Raw genomic sequence first — 14,469 nt, 5'->3', positions numbered from 1 at the left:
CCTGCCACCACTGGGATCTTTGGCTCTGAAAATTCTCATGAGAAGAGAGGATAAAAGACGAGAGGCCATGCCATATTTGCAGAAGTGGCCGTCCTGCCACTTGTAAAGGCTTTGCAGGCTGTTGGTGAGAAAGCAGGAGCTTGCACACCTTCATCCAAAGACCTGAGTGTCCATCAATGGTGTGGCTGGAAAGGAGAGAAGAGCTAGTCTGATGAAAGACTGTCCCCAGGGGAGCCAGACAGCCTACTTTAGAGGTTTATTTGAAATGCTTGGCCCATGTCTCCAAGGCTCCTTTAAAATATAGATGCAAATAGGAACCACACAAATCTTCATGGTAGTTATATCAACATTTTTCCAATATTTCCAAATGCAAGTCCTCTTTTGATAAACATAAAAATTTCAAGGCCTTCTTTCAAGTTATTCAGAATTTCAAAGTAAATAGGGTATCATGCTGACCAACGGCAGAGTAATATTATTTGAACGGTTTCTTCAATCTCCACCTCTCTCCCCTACGCCCTGGGGATTCAAATCTTTCCCACTAGCGGGTGAGAGCAGTTCCTCTCTTCTCCCTAGTGATAAGTACCAATTTGGGGCTTTAAAATCCTGATCGTCCCCTTAGATTTAGAAAACAAGGTCCTGGGAGAACTTGGTCCTAGACAGATAAGTTACAGGGGTTGGCAGTGAAGGAATAGTGGACCAAATGGGAGGAGTTTTTGCAGGGAAGAGCGAATCTTGCAAAGCTACCATAGCAGAGACTTCAGGGCTATATGAAAATGCCCTGGGTCTTGGGAAGGCCTTGGGGAAGTAGGGGTAGGGGGTGGACAGGGAGACTGGATAAAACACTGGACAAGATGTCAAAAGACCCTGGTTCGAGCCCTGCTGCTTACAAGTCACGTGACTGCAGTCAAATCCCTCAACAAAACTGTTGTTGTAGGTAGCACAAGGCTGAACACTCAGAATTCACATGGGAACTAGGGGAGATAATTCCACGTGAAGTTCTTCACCCAGTGCTAATTTCCTACTCAGCTCCCTTCCTCATTCAAATTTGCCTGTTAATAACAATCCACTCACTGGCGGGAAGCGGAATCCAGGCTGAATCCAGTTTAGAAATGATCTAGTTCCCATGTCATTTCAGCACTAACCTCTTCTCCAGACATGGCCTACCAACTCAGAGGCAGGCTTGTCCCAAGGCCACTACCACCATCACACACTGGTAGCTTCGGACATCCCTGTTCACGAACCCTTGTGTAATGCCCAGACTTAGATTCTGATGACAAGGGCCATTCCAGGCTGAAGTGGTAGACGCTTTGCCATCAAATACCAGCCTGAATGCGCTGTAGCTTCAGAGGTTCACGCTGATGCTGGGAGATATTCTAAGCTCTCTACCCAGACAATGACAGATTGCTGCCTGCATATATTTTCTCCTCTTTTGGCAAAGTAAACGGAGTAAGTTCATTCAAAAGGAGAGAAAGGGGTGTTCTCTTGGGATGCTCAATCTGAATATAGCTCTGAGGCTTAAGGAAGGAGTTAATTCTGCTGTTAACCTTTAGAAGCAGGAAAAAAAATAGATGGGAAATAAGGTTGAGGTCTCCAGTTAGTAGTTTTTTTTTTTTTTTTTTTCAAAAATTCTGTCAGATTTAATTAAATCATCGCAAGTGCCTTTAAAGGGCTCTGTGTGGTTGTCCTGCATGGTTGGAGGAGCTTGATCCAAGAGGCAGGGAGAGCTTTGGTATCATGCCAGCTTCTGCTCTTTCCCAGGCAAAAAACCCAAGTCAGTCCAGTAGTATTCATCATTATGTGGACCCAGAAGGCCATCAAACGCAGAGCTGGCAACGGGTCCTGAGGCTCAGCACAGTGTAGGAATTTTGCCAGAAAGTCCAACACGCACATCTTTCCCCCCTGAACTGGCCTAGCCTTTGTCTGTCATGCTGCGTCTGTGTTGCATTTACTGAGCTCCTAAGCTACAGCTTCCCTGTCCTCTTTATTCTCCTGCAGCACTGGGGAAACAAAAAACAAGGCTGAAATTCCATTCTCTCATTTAATAGACATCCACTGAAAAAGAAGACTATAGGTAAAAATATATTTAATATACATTATAATATATGAAATAATATAGGTAAAAATGATTATATCAAACATTGATGAGCCTGGCAGTGTTCTAAGCACTTTGTTTTCAAAATATAAAACAAAACAAAAACTAAATGCAAAACTATGTGTGTCATCAATTGTGCTATTCACCAGACCACCACAGAGCTCCCCATTCTGAGCACATGGTTGAATTGGACGTCTTGTTCCCACTGTGGTTGGGAGGGGCCATGTGACTCATTCTGGCCAATGAGCTTTGAGCAGAAGTGAAGCATGTCATTTGCAGACTAGAGTATTTGTTGCTGCTGTGGGACCCTCCAGTTGTCTCTCTTCCTCTGGCATAGTGACTGGCAATTTGGGGGATCAGTGTATCCTACCAACTTATAATGGTCATATGGTATGAATGGAAAATAAACCATGTTTATTGTTAATTTGAGTCACTATTGTTTGGGTTATTGATTAGTGTAGCCTAGTCTAGTCTTGCTGATTAAACTTAAATAATCATAGACTATTTTTGAAAAGATATACAAAAATTTGGCAACAGAAAGATAACTAGAATCAAGAGTGAGAGATATTTTATACTTTCTTTTTTGTACTATATGTTTTGTTTATCACGTCCATGCACGAACCCCTTTCTCTACTACTAAACTGGAACAAATGAATGAATGAAATGTATGGAGCTGACACTATGTGCTAGGCATCCTGCCAGGCAATTAGGAGACAAATCTTGAAGCTATTCTATTTTCCTGGCTAAGGGTCTATTTGGCTGATCTTCCTGATTTTTCTCTGATTATCTGTATCTTGCTTAAATGGATCCTCCCCACACCATACAATGCTCCTCTTACATTCAGATCCAGCACAGTAAAGAGAACAGAGCCAGCATCTTTTTGGCCAGGTCAGAGAAGTCCCATGGAGCCTGTCCATTATTATCACTGATGGCTAACTTGGAGTGGGTTTGGGAAAGGCTGTAATGATACTCGCAGCCTCTCAGCTTGTGAACAGCACTGCAGCTGGTCACTTGAGGGGCACTCCCTGGCCATCGGATGTGAGCCTGAAGCAGGCTGTGTCCTGAAAAATCTTCTGTTGTGAGTAAGCCCATGTGACAATTTTCCTTTTGGGAGATGGGGGCCAGGGTGTGAGGTAGGGTTCATCATTTAGCTGCAGAAACCCAACTACAGCAGCTCAACTAAATAAGGGGTGACTGTCCCCTATAACAAGGAGCCTAAGGAGGTACCTCCCAGAGGAGGTACAGCAGCTTGTGTACCAGGCTCTATCACACCTGTCACCTCATGGCCATAAGATCACAGTGGCTCTACCTTGTGCCTCCCATCAGCATTCCTGGCCAAAAGAAGAGGCAGAAAGAAAGCAAGAAGGCATTAACAGCTGTGTCAGCAAAGCACAGAATTTCTCAGAAATCCAATCTGTATTGACTGGAAGTAGCCTTGTGTAATAGATAAAAGGACTAACTCTAAAAACTGACTGGGTTCAAATCCTGGCTCCACCATTTAATAGTTGTGTGTTCTCAGCCTACTTACTTAACCTCTCTGTATCTCAGTGTTGTTACAGATAAAACAGGAATTATAGTACCTCCCTCCTAGAAAAATTATGGGGACTAAATTGTAAAGTGCTTAGAACCATGCTTTTTCTGTAGCAAGTGCAACTTAAGTGTCTGCTAGATAAACACTTGACCAGCCCTCCTGCAAGGGAGTCTGGGAAGGTGAGTACTTTAGCTAGGTATATTATTGCCCTGATCAAAAGCAGGGATCTGTTAATAAGTAGGAGAGGAAGAAAGGTACTGGGCATTCAGCAGTGCCTGTCATGGCCAGCAGGATGGACAGGGGCCAGAGTTTGAATCTAATGAGTAAGGTGACAAAGAGAGGAAAGAGTCAGAGGGCTAAAACCCTGAACCGAAATCCTTTGTTGGTGTTGGGGTGGAGTTGGGAAGTAAAGAGCAATATACTGTTCCTGAGCCTTGGTCTGAATGGGACCTAGGAAAGAGAGGCCTAGCAGCTATAGGAAGAGAAAAGAAATATGAGAAATAATAACAGCTCTCATTTATTGAACAGCTTTAGTTGCCAAGTACTTTACATATTATTCAGTGCTCACCTCAACTTTGGCAGGATAGCATAATTTCCCCCATTTTACAGATGAGGAAACCGAGGCTCAGAGAAGTTCAGTAAATTGCCCAAGGTTACCCAGCCCATAAGTGGAAGCATGAGTACCAAGACCTCAGCTGTAACCATTCTGCCTCTCAGTTTTTCATCAACTGCCTTGAGTGACAGGCCCCTGCTCACCACTGAGATGACCTGTGGATACCTGAGATTGTCCTATATGACATTGCATTTGTCTCCACTCAGAAGTACTTGGCTGGTGGATATGCTGGCATTCCAGCAACCACTAGCTGACGATGTAGGAGCAGGAACTAGGATTGGATGAAGCCTGGATGGGAAAAGTCACGGGTGGGAGATTGACCAGGAGACCTGGTCGAGTGTGTGTTTTGAGACAGTGTTAGCCAGGCCTAAGTCACGCTTTAGATCTGGAACAATACTGTAATCGCTGTGTACCTGGAGTGGTATCTGGAGAAGGGAGGACCAATTAAACTCAAAGCCAGATCCAGGTCGGTGATAGGGGATGGGGGATGGGGCATTGGCAATGTGGGGTGGGGGCAGAGCCAGGTTCCAGGAAAGGAGGCAAGGGAGGACTCTGCAAGGGTCAGGGCTCTGGCTCCAGAGACTGTTTCCATTCAGCGGGGAATGAGAGGACAAGACGGAAGCTCTCAGGAGGGAGGTCTGGGCTCCCACTCATAGGCTGATACTCAAACATGCACAACCAGTAAGGCAGATGGGGGCAACCTGAGCAGGTAACTATGCTGGACTAGGAGCCTGGAGCCCCCTATTACGCCAGGAACACTGACCCTTTGGTCAGTTTGACCATGAACGAAGTCTGGGTTGTCTCAGGAGGTCCCAGGGGCTTATGCAAGGCTTATGCAAAGCCTTTAGACTCAGCAGTAGTTTTCCAATTCCTAAGAAAGCATTTCAGTGTTTTAACAAGTAGCATATCTGGTGAAATGTCAGCCCTACACTCACCAGCTAAAATCCAGACACCCTCCCCATCACTGTGGGTGTTTATTACCAAAGGGCCTCTGTCCTGCTCAGGGTGGGCTCAGGACAGAGCAGGGCCTAACCTGTAGGGTCGGGGGCTTACCACCCCCAGACCTAGAGGTAGGGCAGACCCATTCCCCCTTTGTTCTTTCTTTCAATGTTTCAGTCTGGAAAGGGAAGGGTAGGAGTTGTCTGCTTTTCGTTTTCTACTTTGAGAGATATTTGTGGGGATCAGGCAGCTGTCTGGGGGTATACCCCCAGTGCCCTGTCTGGCCTGAGGGCTGAGGGGCAGGCACCAGTGAGCTTCAGGGCCCCTGCCTTCCTGGAACAGGTAATACAGAAGTTATACTCTCATCTTCTGCTAATTGCTTCCTTTCTTTAGGCAGTGAGATTTTTCATAAAAACGCAATTCTGTTTCTACCCCGTCGCCCTCATATCCACCCCCACAAGCTGCTTTCCACCAACAACAATTTGAAAATTGATCTTTGAAATGACTCCTCACTTAAATCAGCTTCTGAGTTTTAAAGGGTAAGAAAATGTCTCTTACTCATTTAGACTAAAATAATGTGCCCATTAACTGCGCTAGAGACATGCAAAGTCTACTGCCTAGAAATTATCCATTAGCCTCGTTTCAGACTCTTCCACCTGCCACCCTCCCTCCATGCAGCAGCGTAGTTCTAAATCTCAAACATCATCTTGGTGTTCCCCTCCTCCAAATATGAAGTTTCAATGGCTCTGCCTTGCCTTAATCTAAAAATCCAAATTCCTAAGCCTCTGATCTAACTTAGGTCTTTCCCATCACTCCTTCAATCTTTTTTAAAAGCATTTTCTACCATTTGCTCATTATCAAAAATAGTTCATCTCTTCTTGTGAAACAAAAACAAAATAGTACATACCAGACACATACTTTTTCCTTCCTATTGCTTTAGACCTCACTCTTAGCCTAGGAACTTCTGGCTCCAGGTATACCAGACATAGCACAGGGTTAGCCCATTTCTTCTGTCCCTTCCCCCTGGAGAGACTTCATTCAGTCTCCACCTGTCAAATCCTAGCTGTCCTTCAAGAGAGGGACTTAAATGCAACCTTCTCTAAGTGGTCTTTTCAAATCCTCCTAGCTTAGAGGATTAGCCTCCCAGGGCTCTCCCTCTGCCCCTCATTCCCATCTATTGCAACAGACCAGCTTTTATTTCCTGTGCCCAGCTAATACTTCATTCTTCAACAACATCTACTCTTCATTATGTCTTCTACGCTTGCTGTATTGTGTTTCTGTGCCCCTGTATCTGTTTGTTTCTGGACTACCTTTTCTCCCCTTATCTAATCAGCCAAGTCAAACTCATCCTCCTAAAGCAGCATTTCTCAACCTTGGCTGCATGTTAGAGTGCTCAGCCAATCAACTGGAGGGTGTTCAAAAAGCTCTATTCCTGGGCCTCAGCCCCCAGCAACTAAATAGGAACCTCTGGGCATGGGAGCCAGGCATCAGAGCTTGTGAAGGTTCTCAAGCGATGCCAATGTGCATTGGGTTGAGAACACCTGTTCTGGAATCACCTCAAGCCTCCACCTACTTCATTTAGGTTAATTATTATTTGTATCCCTGGAGTTCAGCACTGTGCCTGTAACTATAAATATTTGTTGAATGAGTAAATAAATAAATGGGTGAATGGGTTTATTTTTAAAAAATGGATGGAAGAAAGGATAGCTGAAGGATGGATGGATGCCTACTCAGGAAGAATCATAAGCTGCCTTCCACTTCTAGACTTACTCCTTCCTGGAAGGCAGGTATCAGCCCCACACCTCTAGCAAGGCACCTCCCTTACACGACACAGGTGTTGAGTAAATATTTGTATACTTCAATCGAGCAGTGGTTTCACTCAGTTGTTAAGTCATCTACTGAGAGCAGTCATTTTCCAACTCTGCCCACAAAACATTTTGACCTAGACCAAAATGGAGCATTGGAAAAATGAAGTGATAAAAGTGGATCTTCGGAATTTTGTGTTAAGTTTTCTTTCCATAATTTTTCTTAATATTTTGCCTACCTACTACTGATTGTTTTGCTAGCAAGTATTGATGAATCAACATGATTAAGCACAAAAGCAAACCAATACAGGAAATCTATAAAATATGATTAGAAAATAACTTCTGGAGAATGTTACTTCTGATTTAATTGATTTCCTTTCCTCATCTCCTTCTTTCCCTCTTACCTTCCTTCTTTCCTTTCTTTCCTTCTTTCTTCTTTTTTTTTAAATTGGTTTGTGTGTGTTTTTTGTTTTTGAAATGGTGTCTTACTTTGTCACTCAGGCTGGAGTGCAGTGGCGTGATCATGGCTCACTACAGCCTCAACCTCCTGGGCTCAGGGGCTCCTCCCGCCTCCGTCTCCATAGTAGCTAGAACTACAGGCACACGCCACCATACCTAGCTAATCTTTGTATTTTTTGTAGAGATGGGGATCTCGGGTTGTTGCCCAGATTGGTCTCGAATTCCTGGGTTCAAGCGATCTGCCTGCCTTGGACTCCCAAAGTGCTGTGATTACAGGGGTGAGCCACCACACCCAGCCCTTCCTTCCTTCCTTCCTTCCTTCCTTCCTTCCTTCCTTCCTTTTTTCCTTCCACAAGTATTTATTTATTCAGCATATACTAGTTGCGAATCACTGTGCTAGGATTAAAGGCACAGTACAGACACAGTCTTTTCCCAAATAAAATTCACTGTGAATAGTTGAATGTTCCATGATTTCTACAAGGTATGCTATGAGTTATAGAAACTCCCCATCCTCCACAAGGTTAGGAATCACTAACACATTAAAATTCCATAGCCAGTGCTCATTGAAGACAACAGGTACACTTAACCATCAGTTTAAGTGGTTTATGGTTGGTAAGTGAGCCAAGCCAGGGAAGGCAGAACCAGCTAGGCTGGACTTGGACATTTCTTCTCAGGACTCTCCTTTACCTTAAGGAACCATCCATGGTACCCATGAAGGTCCCGCCAGTCTCCACAGGCAGGCCAAACCTTGCCTGTTTGCTGTCAGGCCCCCAGGTCCCTAGATCTTTCTGCGTTTTGTGCTGTGGGGCCTTCCAGTATCAAACTGCCAGGACCTCTGAGAGTTTCCATGTCCTTGTCTATACAACATCAAGTTGTGGAAGGAGCCACAAATGTTAAGACCTACAAAGGTTCATAGTCTGAATGATTTCATATGCTGAAATCCTAACCCCCACAATGTGATGGTATTAGAAGGTGGTGCCTTTGGGAGATGACTAGTCCCTGGAGGCTAAGTTCTCATGAATGGACTAGTACTTGTAATAGAACTTACAATAGACTTCCAATAGAACTTACAATAGACTTATAATAGAAGCCCTAGAGAGATGCCTCATCCCTTTTGCCATATGAGGATACAGCTAGGAGGCACCATCAGTGAACTAGGAAATGGGCCCTCCCCAGTCGCCAAATCTGCCAGCACCTTGATCTTAGACTTTTCAGCCTCCAGAACTGTAAGAAATAAATTTCTGTTGTTTCTAAGCCACCCAGTTTATGATATTTTGTTACAGCAGACTGAATATGCTAAGACACAATGATAATTTTTCCCTGAAAGCAGGAAAAAACAAAACACAGAAAACAGACTCAGAAACCATGAAGCAATCAAGTGAACTGGACAGAATTGCCCGCAAGAAACCTGTCCTAAGTCCAGATGTCTCATCTACCCCTTCAGTAGAAGAGGCTGTGCTCGCTCGAATCTGGGGTTAAGCAAACCTTCCCCAAGCCCGCTTTCCATCCTAATTTGGATCCCAGTTTGTTCTTCTGGTGTCAGAGGTCTAAGCATTTCAGTGAAGCTGCTCTCCTGTCTACTCTGTCTCTGTCCCTAAAGCCTACTCATATTTGCCTTCAAAGAGCCGGGTTTTCTGATATCCCATCGCAAAGCCTCTTTTAGTCCTCCTGAGATCTGTGTGGCATTTCCAAGCCTCAAGACAGTCTTTTCCTCTACGTTGAGCATGCAGATGATGTGTTTCATTTGTCTGAACTATGCACTGGTTTTGTCTGTTGCCAGACTTTCACTTTAAACAAAGCTGGCCTGTGGACCTTACTGAGGCCTGGTCCCTCCCTGTAGTGTCTGGGGGAAGCACCCCTAATGGAAGCCACCTTACCTGGGGGATCTTTGTCATTGCCTCGGGCCTCGTGAAGTCACTGCTGTTCTCGAAGCCCGGACTTCATTGTGTCTCACCTAGCAAATTCCAGTGATGTTCACAAATACCACATTTAACATCCAACTGTTGGAAAAGGTGGGGGGCGGGGGGAAGAAGGCCTATCCTCTGATTATGTTATGGTCAAGTCATTTTCAGAAGCTTCATCATTCAAGTAGAAGGAGTGGAATTTTCCAGAGGCCACTTAATTGCACTCTTATAGACTATGGTATTTTAAACATTAATACCCTGTAATAAAAGAAACTAGGAGAAATTTGGATTAATCAAAGGCCAGAGCTGGAAGAGAGAAGACATTATGGAGATTGATGGCTTGGATTAGATAATCACAGAGAGATATGCATTCATTCAAGAAAGTAGTTTTTAAACTCTGGCCCTAAAACACTAGGGTCCCAGGGGATGCTGCAGGTCTGAAGGATTGTATAAAAGCTTGGCTCAGAAATTCCATGTATGTAACTGTTTCTGAAAAGTCTAATAAAAACTTGCACACTCGAAGGTTACATTTTCAAATTTTTACTATTACTTCAGACCACTGGTGTTTTCATTTACAGGTTAACTGACAAACTTTATGGTAAATATGATAAATATCAACATAGAAAACAAATTTACCTGTGTCAAACACACACAGTATAAGATATCAATATGTGGTCTAAAAAATTCATTTTTTTTTTTTACCATTGGCCCTGGATTCCTCTTAGGTAGAAAATTGTCTTTATTCGCCCTCCCTCTATGTTTATATTTATTTGATTGTTTCACTAACTAGCACCCTTTTTCCTTATAGCCCATTAGTCACACAGCTGCCATTTGTCCCTCTAGACCCAATCCCCCAATACACTTCTTCACACTTTTCTGTCCAAGAGGCAGGCTTGAGTGGATATATCAATGGCTTTCCTTGCCCTTTGGCTTTCTGTTGGATTGGCCCATGGTGAGCTCTGCCGGACAAGGAAGAGAGGAGATGAGGTCAAGGTCCCTAACTAGGTCCCTCGACCATGAAGGCCACTACTGCTCTCCTAGGGCAAGAACTCTCTCTTCCCTTTGAATTCCTGTAGTAACTGTTCCCTCCTCCCTCCCTTCAGGCTGTGTTGAAGTAACAGTTCTACTTCCAGCAACTCCAGGTTTTTATACTACCTCTGGGAGTTTCCTTACACCCTCCCACACCTTTGTACATACACCTATCTTGAGTTATCTTCATTTGGAGGTGCCACCTGTTTCCTGCTGGAACTTTGACTGGTATACCCCACTCCTGGTTCCCTTCCAATGATGAAAACCATCCCTATGTGATTCTGTGCTTCTGTTTGTACGTATTCTTGCAAAATAGTGTTGTTTTGTATGCATATATTTCCATTTTTTAACTGAGCTATGCATTTCTTTTGGCATTTTACCTTTCTCACTAATTACCATTTCTTAAACAGTTCATCTGTGTTGCTATGGCTACAACTAATCTGTGGTTTCTAAACTGCTGCACCATACTCCACTGTGCACACTCACCACATTTACCTATCCAATCTACAGAAGACAGACAGCCAGGTGGTCTCCAGCTTCCTGGCACCTCAACCAGCGCTGCAGTGAAAAACCTTGTATATGCATGTCCCTTGGGGAGCTGTGTAAGAATTTCTTTGGACTGCATAGCAAGGGATAGAAATGCTGAGTCATGCAGTGTGTATTTACTTAATTGAACTCAATTAAGAGAGCCAGCTGTACTCTACCAAATGCCCATGTACGTCTGCTCTCCTGGCAGCAGTGCTCAAGGTTTCCCCTCCCTAAGTCTCCACCAATATTTGGCGTTATCCTTATTTTGTATTTGCCTTTCTTTGATTAGTAATAATTTTGAGCATTTCCTCAGATGCTTTAGACTTCCTCTTTCGTAAATTATATGTCCACATCCTTTGACTATTTTTTCTATTGAGTTTGCTATTTTTCTTATTTATCTGCAAGGGGTTCCTTGTATATTTTTAGTGCACTGTTGGTTTTAGTTTGCTAATATTTTGGGTAGGGTTTTGTATCTACATTAATAAATAAAATAAGACTATACATTTCTTTTCTCCTATTGTCCTTATCTGGAGTAACTTTAATAATGTAAGAATTGATTGTTTCTTACAAGAATCTGATGACTCTGCACCGTTTACACCCTGGTCTAAGTCACTACTATCTCCCACCTGGATTACCAATGAAGGATGGTTCGGTACAGGGGTACAGAAGAACACTGGGTTTAAGAGTGGAGCAGAGCCCAGTCATGAGCCCCTGTGTATGGTGTGATAATTATTTGCTTTTTAAATCTGTCCTCTCCTCCTTATTGGAATCCATTTCCAGTACCTGGCTCACGTGTGCCAAAAAATAAAGTGTTTAATTTCATTGGTGAGTAGGAGACCAGTTCCCCTGTTTTCTAGCTATATGATTTGGGAAGAGTCAAGTAACCTCAGTGTTGTATTTTCTATCAACAGGATAATAAAGATAAAACCATACCCCATACTTGTGATGAGGGTTAAATAGAACAATGTACCTAGGGAGCCCATTCCCACTGACTGCCACAGGATGGTGGGTCTGTGTGGGTCGAGGCTAGTTCAGGGGTAATCCTCAGCCTTCTTCAAAACAGGGATCAGGACATCAACTGGCTGGAAGCACGGCTGATGTTTCAGGCTGCAGGAAATCCACAAGGTTGAACATGTCTGGGTAGAGGAGCAGGAACTCAACAGGGCAGTGCTCTCCCTAACTTCCAGGGATCCCATGCTGATTAGCATGCCAACAGGGCCCTCATTAAAGAGGAGCCCAGAAGGAAGGAGAGGAGATTCCTCTGGTCCCTGGGCCTGCTCTCTCCACCCATATGTCCCCTCTGATGAGCGCATGCATGGGGCACTGATTACCAGACCACACTGTGGTGCAGTCTCTCCATGGAATGGCTCCATGCGGGGATTTATTAGTAATTAAGCCTTGAATAAATATTTTGCAAACAGAGTCTCTCCTGATGACTAGGAAGGGCTTTGGGAGGTGAGAACCCCTTAGTTCCAGACCTTCAGGGCCTGCAGTATGGGCTTTCACATCCACATCAGTATATGCTTGGCCACTTCTAGGTTGCCAGGGCCTCAGCTGGCTGATAATAACCAGTTACAAATGCAGCTCTGCCCTCTGGGTTGTGTCCTTTCCTAGAAGACATGGCAACATCTCTGGATTGTTGATCTTGCCTGGTGTGAGTCTGGTGGCTCCCTCATGGCACACATGCTTCCTCCCTGGAAGTCTGCAGGATGCAGTCCGAAGGCAGGATTTATGGGGAAATTTCACAGTGTTGGGGAGAGCACCACATCTCCAGGAAGCCGTGGAGTTAACTCACATGGACTCATGTGAGTTACTCACAGTGACTTATGGAGTTAACTTCACATAGGGTTTGTTCTGGCCAGCAGTTCTCACAGGGTGGGTTACTCTCAGCCGTTAGCAGGGTTATCAGCCCCAGCACTATTGACATTATGGGCAAGCTCATTCTTTGTTTGTGGGGAATGGGGGTAGCCTATGCACTGTGAGGTATTTAGCAGCATCCACGACCTCTGCCCACTAGAGGCCAATAGTATGCCTCTCACTCCCAGATGTAACAACCACATACGTCTGCAGACATCACCAAATATCCCTAGAGGATAGAGTTGCCCCTGGTTGAGAACCACTATTAGAAAGGGTTTCCAGCTGATTTCAGCAAAAATACTGGGCCTTCTTGGGGGGAAAAGTATAGATCAATAAGTTTTAAAATGATAAAGGGAAAGTTTGTTCAGAAAAATCCATTTATGCCTTTGTCCATTAATCAGCTCTCAGTTAGGCTCCTCCCATGCACCAGGTACTGTTACAGGAGGAAAGGATTTAGCAGGAACAGGACACATAGGACCCCTGCCCTCCTAAGGCTTGCCTGCTAGTTGGGAGGGACAGATAAGCACTAAACAAGTCAAAAAACAAATAAGATTATTTCAGGTTTGGGTAAGTACTCCAGGATTGGTATGATCAAGAGTATTCTGAATGAGGGGTGGTGGGGGGTCAGGAAAGACTTGAATAATGAGATGGATGCAGCCACTGGACTATTTGGGGGAAGAGCTTTTCAGGTATATGGAACAGGGATTGAAAAAGGAGGAGAGGGAGTTTGAGCATGTTCAAGGAAGAGAAAAGAGGCCAGTGTGGCTGAGCTAAAGACTAAGGTGGAATGTGGGATGAGGTGGAGAAGAGCTAGAAGATGCATTATGGTCTGGATTGTATTTTAAGTGCAATCACCATCTCCCCATCATTATTCCTTGTAGTATTAATCCCAACCATTCCTTAACCCCACAAAGACCACTCCAGCCCATGGAACCTAACTGTAACTATAACTCTAACTCTCTCTCTCTCTCTCCCTCCCTCCCTCCCTCCCTCCTTCCCTCCCTCTCTCTCTTTTTCTGAGACAGGGTCTCACTCTGTTGCCCAGGCTGGAGTGCAGTGGCATGATCACAGCTCACTACATCCTTGACCTCCTGGACTGAAGCAATCCTCCCTACTCAGCCTCCTGAGTAGCTGGAACCACATGCATGTGTCACCATACCTGGCTAATTTTTGTACTTTTTGTAGAGAAGGGGTCTCACTGTGTTGCCCAGCTGGTCTCAAACTCCTAGGTTCAGGCAATCTGCTTGCCTCAGCCTCCCAAAGTGTTGGGATTACAAGCATGAGTCGCTGCACCCAGTCAGCAACATTCTTTTATCATCCATCGCTCCCTCAAGTTCTCATTCTCCTTATTTCTCAGCTTAAATCCATATCCCATCACAATAAACTCTTTCTTTTTATAGCTTCAACTTCCTTCCCCTCTTTCTGCCATTGTACTTGTCTAACAAAATCCCAAACTTGCAAAAATACTCGATTTGCCTTGAAGGAGCTGGATGTAGCTGGAGAGAACTTGTTTGGCATTAAATTTATGCACACAACCTCAAGGGTTGTCCTGGCAACTCTACCCTAGTCCCCTAGTCAACTTGTCCTCATCTCCAAAACAACCCTCCCATACCTTCTCCTCTTGCCTTAAACCACTTAAATCTTTTCCCTCCACCTCATTTTCAGCTGATGACCTTGATTTTTATTTCTCTGCTCTGTTGAGCAGTTGTTCG

This window comes from Rhinopithecus roxellana, chromosome 5, assembly GCF_007565055.1.
Source record: "Rhinopithecus roxellana isolate Shanxi Qingling chromosome 5, ASM756505v1, whole genome shotgun sequence".
In the NCBI taxonomy this organism is placed as follows: domain Eukaryota; kingdom Metazoa; phylum Chordata; class Mammalia; order Primates; family Cercopithecidae; genus Rhinopithecus; species Rhinopithecus roxellana.
Note: the sequence above shows the minus strand (reverse complement) of the source record.